This window comes from Zootoca vivipara, chromosome 10 (genome assembly GCF_965207765.1).
Source record: "Zootoca vivipara chromosome 10, rZooViv2.hap1.1, whole genome shotgun sequence".
Classification (NCBI taxonomy): domain Eukaryota; kingdom Metazoa; phylum Chordata; class Lepidosauria; order Squamata; family Lacertidae; genus Zootoca; species Zootoca vivipara.
The window spans coordinates 36,528,928-36,542,448 of NC_142593.1; the positions used below are offsets into that span (position 1 = coordinate 36,528,928).

Below are 13,521 nucleotides of genomic sequence, written 5' to 3' on the forward strand. Positions count from 1 at the left end.
ACTGTCTCCTATAAAATGGTGTCCCAGGCGGCCATCTAGAATCTCCTAGTGGTAAGACAGTCAGATGGTTTTCAAAACTCACTGGCAGCATTGCAGGCAGATGTGCTGTCTCTTTGCCATTGCTTGTTGTTGTTGTTGTTTAGTTGTTTAGTCGTGTCCGACTCTTCGTAACCCCATGGACCATAGCACGCCAGGCACTCCTGTCTTCCACTGCCTCCCGCAGTTTGGGCAAACTCATGTTCATAGCTTCGAGAACACTGTCCAACCATCTCGTCCTCTGTCGTCCCCTTCTCCTTGTGCCCTCAATCTTTCCCAACATCAGGGTCTTTTCCAGGGAGTCTTCTCTTCTCATGAGGTGGCCAAAGTATTGGAGCCTCAGCTTCACAATCTGTCCTTCCAGTGAGCACTCAGGGCTGATTTCCTTCAGAATGGATAGGTTTTATCTTCTTGCAGTCCATGGGACTCTCAAGAGTCTCCTCCAGCACCATAATTCAAAAGCATCAATTCTTCGGCGATCAGCCTTCTTTATGGTCCAGCTCTCACTTCCATACATCACTACTGGGAAAACCATAGCTTTAACTATACGGACCTTTGTAGGCAAGGTGATGTCTCTGCTTTTTAAGATGCTGTCTAGGTTTGTCATTGCTTTTCTCCCAAGAAGCAGGCGTCTTTTAATTTCGTGACTGCTGTCACCATCTGCAGTGATCAAGGAGCCCAAGAAAGTAAAATCTCTCACCCAAGAAAGTAAAATCTCTCACTGCCTCCATTTCATTCCATGCCATTGTTTAAATTCAAGCAAATGCAGCAAGAAACACATTCAGGAATTCGATCTCGTAGTTATCGCCGTGCCTCCTGTAGCGAATTTATGCTGACTGCACACCACACGGGCAATTTGGGCTCTTTAAAGCTTTCAAATGTGATTTAAACTTCCATGCGATCTATATAGGTCAAAGGAAGAAAGGCCATTTTTCATGCTTTTACCTAGATGAAGTTGCCAGTTTTAGCACTTAATTAATGGCCACTATGACACGGTTGTAAAGCTGTAATGCTTCTAAGCCCTAATGCACTGCCAAACTTCATATTTCTACATTTCTGTCTCCCTTGCTGTTTTGGGAAGAATACATTTATATGTATGTTTTACTAATAAAAAAGAAAACATTTTATTGACTCTTGACAAAAAAGTATTTATAGCTAAGCATCCACTTCTGTCTAGTATGTCTCCATGAAACAATAAATGAAACAGTAACATTTTGAATGGTATTTTGGCAAACTAATCATATATATAGATTGATGGAATATATTTGAACTTTTCAGTATTTCTCAGCTAGTTTGTTCATTTTGGTTAAGTTAGTTTTATTATTGTTTTGATTTTATACTGGTGGCCAGTGTCAGTATAGTCCCCAAATTCTCAGCATATTTATATGTATATCGGAAATCTGATCGAAGGGTTGCATTCAACTGTTTACTCAGAGTTGACTCATTAATCAACCTAACTTAGTCATGTGCATTAATTTCAATGGGCCAAATCTGAATAAAACATAGTTGAATACTACCCAAGTCACCTACTGAGCCTCAACAGCAAAACTCTCTCTCTCTCTCTCTCTCTCTCTCTCTCTCTCTCTCTCTCTCTCTCTCTCTCTCTCTCTGTGTGTGTGTGTGTGTGTGTTTGAAATCAGAGTCAAGATTTTGCAAAACAAGACCAAAATAAGTAAGTCAGTGGTGGTCCAGGCCATCCCATGTAACAGACTGTATTGGCTTGACATGAAAGTGCTAAAACAATCACACAGATTTCACTGTACAAAATAGTTTGATAATCACAACCCAAACGAGGCAAGCTGTTAAATAGCTTAAAAGGTTACCTCACAGCAGAGGCGCCAACTTGTGAGGGCGACTGGGAGGGGCGGCGGTGCCGTCGCGTGTGTGACATTGTGGCATTGTGACATCCTGATGTGACACATGTGGTGTCAGGTCATTGGAAGGAGCCGGGGCGGAGCTGAACGCAGCAGCTGTGCAGCTCAATGGCCAGCATTCTCCTTGGCACCACAACCAGCAGGAGGCTACTTCGACCCTCCTTCCCCTCCATGCCGGCTGCTGGTGGCACACTGCGCTCAGCCCTGTATTTTGGCTCCATGCCTTTGGAACATGGGGACCCCGGCCTTTACCGCCAAAAATATGGGGGGGAAGTATTCAGCCCCTAGTAGGCAGCGTCCCTGCTTCAAAGGCAGATATGTGTGAAGAAAATGTTCCTTCTATTTTTGAAAGCATGCTCTACTTTGTATAGTAATTCAATGCAGTGTTGGGACAACTAAATTTGCCAACACTGCATTGAATTACTATACAAAGTAGAGCATGCTACCTGCAGTGGCTTACAAGGCTGGATCCGGACTGTGGGCCACACATTTTCCATTCCTGTTATATATATTTTATTTTCACAGCATAGGCTTATCCTCTCTAAGGCACTATAATCTACGGGAAGGTCACCATCACTCCTTCCCATCAGGTTTGTGTGCATTTACACATCTCGATACGTTTGGACAGGGATGGGGAACCTTTGGCCCTCCAGATGTTGCTGGATGCCCAGTTTCCACCACTCACAGCCGGCAAGGCCAATGGTCAATGAGGAGAGTTGTAGTTCAGCAACATCTGGAAGGCTACTGGTTCCCCACCCTTGAATTAGGAAGTAGCGTAAGATTTTACCTTCTCCCATTACAAGTACAGTAATACCTCGGGTTACGAACACGATCCGTTCCGGATCGCAGTTCGTAACCCGAAAAGTTCGTAACCCGAACGCAACCTGAAGCGCGTTTTTGCGCATGTGCAAAGCGCTATTTCTGCAATTTTCGCGCTTTGCGCATGCGCAGAGTGCGCACGCTGCTTCTGCGCACGCGCGTGCGGAGAAAACACTTCCGGGTTTGCGCAGTTCGTAACCCGAATTGTTCGCAACCCGAGGTGGTCGTAACCCAAGGTACGACTGTATTCATAACAAATAAATAATTTGTTGCCATGCGTTCAGATTTGTTTTCCGTGCACACGATCTATCTCTCACTCTCAACCCTTCATTTTGCTTTTTTGATTGATGTCACTGAACACCAGTAGGAAAAGGCCTATTTTCCATAGGGCAGTCCTTCAGTGACCTAAAAAAACACATCCCAGCCCTAGAGGTTTCTGTTTTCCTTTGATCTGCCTGCTTCTGAACCTAGGCCAAGATTAAACACCAGCTGAACTTTGTTTTGGTTACATTAAAGTTGAATCATTATTATTTTTTCCCTTCACAAAAAAGAGCTCATTAGGACGAGCCTGGAAAATTACCACAACCCCCTAAGGGTAAAAAGAGGCCATTTCTCTATATTATGTCCCACATAAACTTAGAGTGGTGAAACACCTGACCACCTCATGATCTCCACCCCAGTTTGAAGGAATTGGGTATGTTTAGCTGGAAGGAAAGATTATTAATAAACAATATCTTCAAACATTTGAAGTATTGCCACATAGATGATGGAGCAGATCTGTTTCCAGTCGCTCTGGTAGGTATGACACGAACCAATGGGTTCAATTTATGAGAAATGGGATTTTGACTAAACATTAGGAAGATGGTATGAGCAGCTAAGACAAACACATTGCCTCAGAAGGTCATTCGCCCTCCTATTGGACGTTTTTAAACAATGTTAAACAGATTGCTACCTACCTGGGATGCTGTGGCAACGGGTTGCTGGCATCAGCAGGAAACTTCTGTTGTTGCAGAACGCTGCTTCTTAAATCTTAACACCATGCATCATGTCACTCCTTTGTTATACCAGTACTGGTCCATTTCAGAACACAAGTCAAAGGGCAGTGCTAGTCATTACCTTCAAAGTCCTAAACAGCCCAGGACTAAATAATAAGGACATGGTCCACATAAGTCCATGCTCATCCATGACCTGATCATGGATGAAAGAGCTGACTTGGTATGTATTACTGTGACAGAGATGTGTTAGAACCGCAGATTCATAGAATTGTACGGTTGGAAGGACTCCTGAGAATCATCTGGTCCACCCCCGTAACATAGGGTGGTTTTCAACCAGTGTGCCACGGCGCCCTGGGGTGCCTTGAACGATGGCCAGGGCTGCCGCAGGCAACACTGGCCTCTGTCCCTCTTTTGTTCCCTCCCTCCTCTGATGCCCTCTTGCATCTCTCCCTTCCCAAGGCTTGCACAGCTGTTTATTTCAGCAGCCCTGGCTATAAGCTCTGCATGTGAATGGTGCCTCTGAGAGGCAACTCTCTTTGGAGCGGGGGCGGAGGGCTCAGAGACAAGATCTGGCGGCAGCAGCTGCCGGAAGAACTCCCAAGGAGAGGGGAGAGGAGAGGAGGCTGAGGGAACACTCCACAAGGGTAGGTAGGTAGCCGTGTTGGTCTGACGTAGTCGAAACAAAAAATAAAATAAAATTCCTTCCAGTAGCACCTTAGAGACCAACTAAGTTTGTCATTGGTATGAGCTTTCGTGTGCATGCACACTTCTTCAGATACACTGAAACAGAAGTCACCAGACCCTTATGGATAGTCAGAGGGTGGGGAGGGGTATTACTCAGAAGGGTGGTGGGAATGGGTGATTGGCTGATAGGAGTGGTAAACCTGTTGACGACTGTTAACGACTGCAATTGGTCTTGCAGGAAAAGCAAGGGGCGAGATGGCTAAAGAAAGCTTTATCATGTATCATGAGATAAGAATCCAATGTCTTTATTCAGACCAGGTCTCTCCATGGTTTTAAGCTTGGTAATGAGTTGCAATTCAGCAACTTCTCTTTCCAGTCTGTTTCTGAATTTTTTTCTGTAATAAGACAGCTACTTTGAGATCTTGTATAGAATGTCCTGGGAGAATGTCCTCTGACTATACATAAGGGTCTGGTGACTTCTGTTTCAGTGTATCTGAAGAAGTGTGCATGCACACGAAAGCTCATACCAATGACAAACTTAGTTGGTCCCTAAGGTGCTACTGGAAGGAAAAAAAATTATTTTTTGTTTCGTCCACAAGGGAAGGTGTTCAAATAAGGGTGAGAGGCTGCCAGCTCTGCAGGCAAGGGGTGACATAACCGGGCTCCTGAGCCCCACAGGTGTGCCACAGAAAGAATGTGGTTGGTTAAGAGAGCTGTGGACTCAAAAAGGTTGAAAAACTCTGCCTTGTGGGGATCGAACCAGCAACCTTGGCATGATCATCACCATGCTCTAACTTACTAAGATATCCAAATGGGTGGGCCTAACCTAACTCAGCTGTGCCCACTTGGGTACAACACCAGGCTACAAGGGGAGGGGGGAGATGGTCAAGTGTGCTTCCATAGTAGCACCATCTCCTTTACCAGAAAACCAAAACCCTTAACAGCTTAGGGCCCATTTACTTGTAAGATTTCCTTACCCCGTGTGTGCCCACTCAACTCCTTTGATCTGCTGAACCGTCGCTGTTGCAGGTGCCATACAACACATGGTCCACATTTCTAAGAATTTAATCCTTAATTGTGGTAATACACACGCTTTGGAATTCCCTGCCTGTTGACATCATTTGCTGTAGTCCTTTTGGTCTCTATTCTCGACAAATATTTCTGTTCAGGCACATCTATCCAGACACATAAATGTTAACATGTTTTAAACTATTTAGAGTATACTCCTGATTTCAATTGTTTTTCAGTATTTTTAATTACTTATTTTTAACTGATTTTATTGATTTTTATTTTTATTTTTTGTTGTAAACCCCGTGGAGATTTTGTTACAATCAAGTAGCATATAAATTGTGTGGCTCCTAACCCTAACCCCTCCCATATAGCTTGCCTTGCCCAGTAAGTAGGGATTGGGGAGAGATTCAGTTCATCTTACTGTACATTCAAAGGCAAGCCCACGTAATTTATACATTCTAAAATGCTTTCTGGAGGGCTACCCAGCCTGGCACAGGAGATTTGATTGTCTCCTTTGCTGCTGTTCCAACATGGTTTGCACATATTTCTTTTTGAGCAAGCTTTTAGTTTTCCCCCACTTCGATGGTGCATGCTCTAGTTATCTCCCGCTTGGACTACTGCAGTGCGCTCTAAGAAGGTGACTCGGAAACTACAACTAATCCAGAATGTGGCAGCTAGACTGGTGACTGGGAGCGGCCGCCAAGACCACATAACACCGGTCTTGAAAGATCTACATTGGCTCCCAGTACGTTTCCAAGCACAATTCAAAGTGTTGGTGCTGACCTTTAAAGCCCTGAATGGCCTCGGTCCAGTATACCTGAAGGAGCGTCTCCACCTCCATCATTCTGCCCGGACATTGAGGTCCAGCATCGAGGGCCTTCTGGCGGTTCCCTCGTTGCGAGAAGCCAAGTTGCAGGGAACTAGGCAGAGGGCCTTCTCGGTGGTGGCGCCTGCCCTGTGGAACGCCCTCCCAACAGATATCAAAGAGGAAAACAGCTACCAGACTTTTAGAAGACACCTGAAGGCAGCCCTGTTCAGGGAGGCTTTTAATGTTTAATAGATTATTGTGTTTTTTAAATTATAGTTTTCATATTGTTTGATGACTGTTGTTAGCATGTTTGGGTTCAAAGAAGGAAGTGAGGGTATATGTATATTCTGTTATAAATAAATACCAGTAGGACGTTTTTTTTAATCTTCATGAAAAGTTCAGAGTGGCTGAAGAATAACAGAATAACATAAGCTCCTTAACTAAAGACACAGAGTACGGTTGGCTGATAAAATCTGAGGGCAAGGTATTATTTTTGGCACATGCTGAGCTAGCAGGACATGGCAGCCTGTACATTTGCAGTCTTTCCCAAATATTATTGCACTGTTTAGAATGCAACTTGCTCCCAGCAAAATAACTGAGTGCAAGATCAGACCCATGGAAAATGTCCTATTTAGCTTATTATTATTATTATTATTATTATTATTATTATTATTAAATATTTTCTTGATTTACAGAAAATATGTGCAATGTCTCTCGTAACATTTTTGCAAATCAGTTTCATTTGTTGAGACATTGGGAAGAAAAGAGGAAAAGAGGTAGATGGGGGAAAGGGTGGGTGGAGGTGGGGTGGGGTGACGATGTTTCTATTTTGCTTAATATATGTGGGGGCTTTGACACGGGGACAAATAGAAGAAGATGGCTTCACCCCGGTATGGCTCCCCTTTATCACATACACAGCCTAAGAAGACAATGACCAAAAAAATGAAGTCCTATTTAAAGCGAGGGGAGTCTGTGCTTTGTCTTGTGGAGGTATAAAAGGTTTCGGGGTTTTTATTTTGCAAAGCAGGGTAACAATGGGTTATTAAAAAGCAATGTTGTTTAACACGGGTGCCCCAGACATGGTCCAACTGTGGCATTTTATTTGCAAACCAAAGTGTTTCTTGTCCATTTCTTCATGTAAATGTGTCTGTGAAAAATGACATGGATATCTGCCAAGCACGTTGCTGTCACCTAATTGCTCTTGGGAGGTGAGATAGGGGAAAGTCTGTAAAGTTGAAGATAGGGTGGGTGGGTGAAAGAGAAAAATGTTATACCAGAGCAAAGTGAAATTTTGATGTAACAAATAGCTTCTGTCCAAGTAACAAGCTTTTGGTTGCTTCTCCAGACTGAACTGTAGTAAGGAGATGGATTAAGAAGGTGCTAGCAAGCGAGCACAACCTCAGAAGTTTGGTAAGTGGAAAGTGTACTGGTCATTCATAAAGATGTGTCAGCACGAGAGCTATAAATCAATGCAATGCAGAAAAATAGCTGGGAGGGACCGCTATGAGCTCGTCTTGGAAAAACGACTTTTCTCCTTGAAGTCCAAAACTTCCATCATTCTCCCCAGGGAGTATTTGCAAACTAACTTGTCATTTGATGAACTGTGTTCTTGAATCAACCCAGACAAAAACATGTCTGGACAAAAAGGCACACTCCAGAATTTCCACAATTGGTTTAGTTTGCAAAAAAATACTTTTGCTTGTTGAAAATTAGTAGTAGTCAGCGTGGTCTGGAGCCTTCAGTGTTCGTTTCATCTGCTTTATTTATTAAATTTATACCCCACCCTTCGTTCCAAAAGACCCCAGGTTATTACAAAGGACTGCCATCCATTTATTAGCCACAAGGCCAGCCAGGGTTCCCAGCCCTGCCTCCGTGTGGTGGCTAGCCGCACCATGTTAAACATGTTAACCCAGCCACCAATGTACTTATGCAACCTGGCAGAAATGCCTCCATGCATCAGTGGCAATGCCAAAAACCCCAAAGCAGGATTTGTCCCACTGGGCTAGGTAACGATGGGTATCTCTCCTAAGATAACTCTCCCAAGATGCCAAGTTGTGAGGACATATGCAGTCAGTCATCACAAGATTAAACCATTGTGATTCATTGCTTCTAACATCTTCATAGACAAAGACAAAGGTGTGAAGCAGCCTAAGAAGTGATGAGAGGTAGTACTGTATGCAAATGCTTCTGATTAGAAGGCAAAGCTAAGTTCAAGGCCTAGGTCCCAGATACAGACCAAGCATGCAAACATCCTTCCCAACCATCCCTAACAAACATATGCTTACCATGCGAAGTCAGCTATGTTCTGCTGCTAGTCCTGATATGGAGATCTCTTTCACACACACTGGTGCTGTTGCTGTCTAATGACAACAGTCAGCATTCCTCAGTACCAGGGAAAACATGCTAGATGGCTACAACATTTTCATTTCACAGAAATTGCTTAGAAAGTACCTGCACCCATAATTTTCTTTCTAGGAGGGCTACAGACTTGCTTTTTTAAAAGTAAAAAAAGTCTTGGGCACCTGCTGGGGGAACACCACAGGAAGCTTCCATGGGTGCCATAGCACCCACAGGTGCTGGGTTGGTGACCCCCTACTCATGCATGTATGGTGGGGGGGAGGGGTGTACACAAACAGCGAAGTTGAAATCGGTAGCTGTCTGGAACAAACCACAAAAAAATGGCTGTTGGCAGCAGCAAAGATCGGGGGGAAAGAAAGAGAAGAGAGCTTCAGTTATCAAAAGCAGCCAAGGGACAGGGCATACTTCAATCTGCAATGAGAAAATGGCCTTGAATTGTACGACACATGAAATCTATTTCTGTGCCTGCATTTATGTACAAAAGTTTGGAGAACAGAGTTTCTTTCACAGTCTTAAAAGGAGGGTTAGAATGGTAATTGGAAATAATTACCTTGTTTGCACAGCTAAAAACCAGTTCAGAGCAATATTAAGATACATGTATTCAAAACATTGTTGTTTCCAAAAGCTGTCTTGTGGCAGCAGATGTGCTGATTCTTGCAAAGGTATGAAATTGGCCGAATTTGGATTGTTAGGAAAACATACTGCTATTGGGTTTCTAAATGCCAAATATATAATGAAGGGTGCCCTGTGGCTCAGAGGTAGAAGCTGATCTCTCGGATTTGATTTGTAGCATTTCAGCATAAAGCTCAGGGGTGAGGAACTTGTGACCTTTCAGGTGCTGTTGGACTCCAACTGACATCAACCCTAGCCAACATGGCCAATGGCCAGGGATTGCCATGGGAGCCAAAGGTTTCCCATGCCTGACTGAAAGGATCTTGTTTTGTTCTGGGTATAAGCTTTCTTGTGCATGCACATTTCTTCAGATACCAAGTGTGCATGGACACGAAAGCTTATACCCAGAACAAATTTAGTTGGTCTCTAAGGTGCTACTGGACTATTTTTTATTTTATTTTTTTATTTCAACTGTGTCAGACCAACACAGCTACCTACCTGAATCTGAAAGGATCTTTTCAGACTCCACATTCTGAGCCATCTGCAGACCCAAATCAGATTTTGTTGGATTACTGATTACATAATCAGAAGTACAAGTGAGTTCCCTGTGGGGAAAGTCCCAAAACCTGCAAAAAAGCAGGATTAAACTCCCTGTGTCTCAGCTGATGCTCTGGGAGCTCTATGCTGCCTCATTCCTTTCTTTTCCCCTCCTCCTAGACTTAAGATGTCATTATTATGACATCAGATGATCAACAGGTGGGTGGTCCTGTCCACCTACCAAAGGTGTGGGGACATAAATATTTGGCCCACCAAGCCAAAAAGGTTCTCCACCCCTTTTGTGCAGTGTGAGAATGAAGCTACGGTAGCTTCTCTCACAAGTTGTCTGAAACACAGAAGAAAGGAAAATAAAAAAAATTCCTTCAGTAGCACCTTAAAGACCAACTAAGTTTTTATTTTGGTATGAGCTTTCGTGTGCATGCACACTTCTTCAGATACAGTGAAATAGAAGTCCCCAGGCACTTATGTAGAGAAGGGGTGGGGAGGGGTGGGGATGGGGAGGGGAGGGGGGATCACTCAGAAGGGTGGTGGAAGTGGGTGATTGACTGACTGATAGCTGTTGATGACCGCAAACGACTGCAAATGGTTTTGCATGAAAAAGCAAGGGTGGAGATGGCTGAAGATCGCTTATCATGTATAATGAGATAAGAACCCGATATCTCTGTTCAAACCAGGTCCCTCCATGGTTTTGAGCTTGGTGATAAGTTGCAATTCAGCAACTTCTCTTTCCAGTCTATTTCTGAAATTCTTTTGTAGTAAGACAGCTACTTTGAGATCTTGTATAGAATGTCCTGGGAGATTGAAGTGTTCTCCTACTGGTTTTTCTGTCTTCTGGTTCCTGATGTCAGATTTATGTCCATTTATCCTTTGGCGTAGGGTTTGGCCTGTTTGTCCAATATAGAGAGCTGAAGGGCACTGTTGGCATTTGATGGCATACACAATGTTAGAGGATGAGCAATTAAATAGTCCTGAGATGGTATGTTGGATGTTGTTGGGGCCAGTAATGGTGTTGTCTGGGTGTATGTGGCAGCAAAGTTGGCATCTGGGTTTATTGCAGGCTCTGGTACCAGTGTCCATGTTAAGTCTGGTGGTTGTATTATTGTGGGTGAGGAGTTGTTTAAGATTGGGTGGCTGTCTGTAGGCAATGAAAGGTCTTCCTCCCAGAGCTTGAGAAAGGGAGCGGTCATTGTCCAGGAGAGGCTGTAGATCTCTGATGATGCGTTGTACTGTTTTAGCTTGGGAGCTGTATGTGATGACAGAAGAAAGGGACAGACCCTTCCCTCTCTGAGGGGTGGCTCATGCAAATAACTATAAAACTGTGATGCAGACCATCAGAAGTGCAGAAGCAGCAGTAGCAATCCTTTTCTGCCCCTCAATATTATGTTCTAACAGCATATTATTATTTAGGAAAATGATTTCCATTAATAGAACACACACGGACATACTGTGGCACCAACTATCTTATTGGGAACAAATACAGAATAATTCACTTCCCAGGGTAAGACATCTGTGCAAACATCACTGCCAAATGTAATCTACCCTTCTAATAATAGGGTAAGAAGGGGTCATGTTCCTAACCATATCACAGCAGTTGGGAGTTACGACTGGGACCTCAAGAGAAACAGCTCACAGAGGAAGGCAGGGCTTGAAGACCAAACTTTGCATCCTGCCAGGGACACACACACACACACCCGCCCCCAATAAATAGTGAATTCTTGAAAGGCTGAATAGCGAAACTACGGCTTGTGGCGTCTCCAATTTCTCTTCATTTAATTAATTTGGTTAAGTAAGTAATCTTGTCATTCCTCCCTATTTTCAAGTGTGTATTTTCAAGGCAGCCTACAGAATCAAACCACGCAATCCAAAATACGAAAAAGCTAAAAAGCACCAAACTGTAGCAGCAAACAACAAAACCGCAAAGCATCAGCAGAATCTAAAAAGTTATGAGCAAATAAAAACATCTCAGGTTGGCCCTAGACCAGGGCGGTCCAACTTTTCATACCAAGTGGGCTGCAAAAGTACTTTCGACATAGAACCAGTCGGTCACACACTGCTTTGTCGCGTGGAGTTGGGGGGCAAGGCAAAAATTTGACGCCCACACACTGCTTTCCCTAAGCCAGCAAAGTGAGGCAAAGGGCTTTGGGAAGGAGGCAAGAGGCTCTGGCAGCAATAACTAGGCTTTGGCAAAGAGGGAAGAAGACTATAGGACCTTGTCAGAGTCCTCATGTCTCCTTCCCAGCAAGGGCTGGAGGGTGCAGCGTCAAATGTTCTTGAGGACTGCCCCCAAAAATGCCCTTTCCCCATTTATCTCTAGCTGCTCCTGAACTGTTGGTGAATTTCAGCCCTCTCCTGGGTATTATTTGGCAAAATATCCTCCCCCGTTTCCTTTCCTTCCAGTCCTCTCCTAGTCAGTCCATTGCTTTCTTCTCCCACCATTTCAAACTAGCAACTGAGTTCCGTTCAACATTCAAATTTCTTAGAAGAGAAAGCTTCTGAGAATTTTGTTCTTTAACAACCACCCAAACTGATGGAGAATTCCTCTCACATGCCTAAGAACTTTCATCCCTTGTGCCTGCAATTTTGCCATCTAGCATGAATTTGGGGGGGGGGGGCGGTACAGTGGAACCTCGGTTTATGAACACCTCGGTTTACGAATTTTCGGTTTATGAACGCCACAGGCCCATCTGGAACGGATTAATTCACTTTCTATTACATTCAATGGGAAAGTTCGCTTCAGTTTATGAACGCTTCAGTTTATGAAGAGACTTCCGGAACCAATTGTGTTCATAAACCGAGGTAGCACTGTATTTTAAGATGAAATACAGCGGTACCTCTACCTACGAATAACTCTACTTACGAATGGAGCTCCGTCCGCCATCTTGGATGCAGTTTAGATAGGATTTTTTCTACTTACGAATTTTTAGATAGGATTTTTTCTACTTACAAATTTTTTCTCCCAATGCATTCCTATGGGATTCGACTTACAAATTTTTTATACTTACAAATGTGCGTTTGGAGCGCATTCAATTCATAAGTAGAGGTACCACTGTATTCTGTGTATCTCCCTTCTGTTCCCTGCTTCCTGCTCACCTTGATCCCATTTCATAATATAAGTACAAGGCATGGGCTGAAATAGTCCAGTGTGTTTAGGATTACAGCCTAAAGCCTCAAAAGTAGGCTGGTGGAATGGGGGGGGGGCTTAGCTGCAGATGAAACTGCTGAGCATAACCCAACCAAAATTACATACCCTATTGAGTCTCAATGGTTTCAATAAAAAGGATTAAGCAAGTGCTTAAACCTCTCCCATTGAAATGAATGATTTAAATAAATAAATAACCTTTTGGTTGTGTGCTCAGCTCAAATCGTCCAGAACTCATCCCCCTGAACACAGGAAGAAGGTGATTGCCCCAACCAGGTAATTGCTTTGCCTTTGTAACAAATCTACATTCTCCTGTCAATGGGTACCATTCCATTAATGATAATGGTGATGCTCAAAATCATATGTCAAGAGTAATGAATGGAACAAAAGCAACATAATGTTCCCAGCCATATCCTGCTGGTTAAGAACTGCATTAAGCGAGATTCAGGATAAATGAATGTTTTGCTAGTAATGAGGTAGGCTTTTGGCGGCGGCGGGGGGGGGGGTGAATCTAATACCAGGGTGACCTTAAAACTCTACATGTGCTTCTGCACAGAGCTTGTGATTGTAACTCAGCCTGGAAAATGCTACCCTGAATCACGTTATGGTAGTCCTGAAATCCTTATT

The 13,521-nt window shown here is 43.7% G+C and overlaps 1 long non-coding RNA gene across 2 annotated transcripts in view; it reads right to left on the reverse strand.

Moving 5' to 3' along the window:
- Nucleotides 1-13,521, reverse strand: part of LOC148684439 (uncharacterized) — an 83,967-nt gene that overhangs the window by 24,337 nt on the left and 46,109 nt on the right. The window lies entirely within an intron of this gene.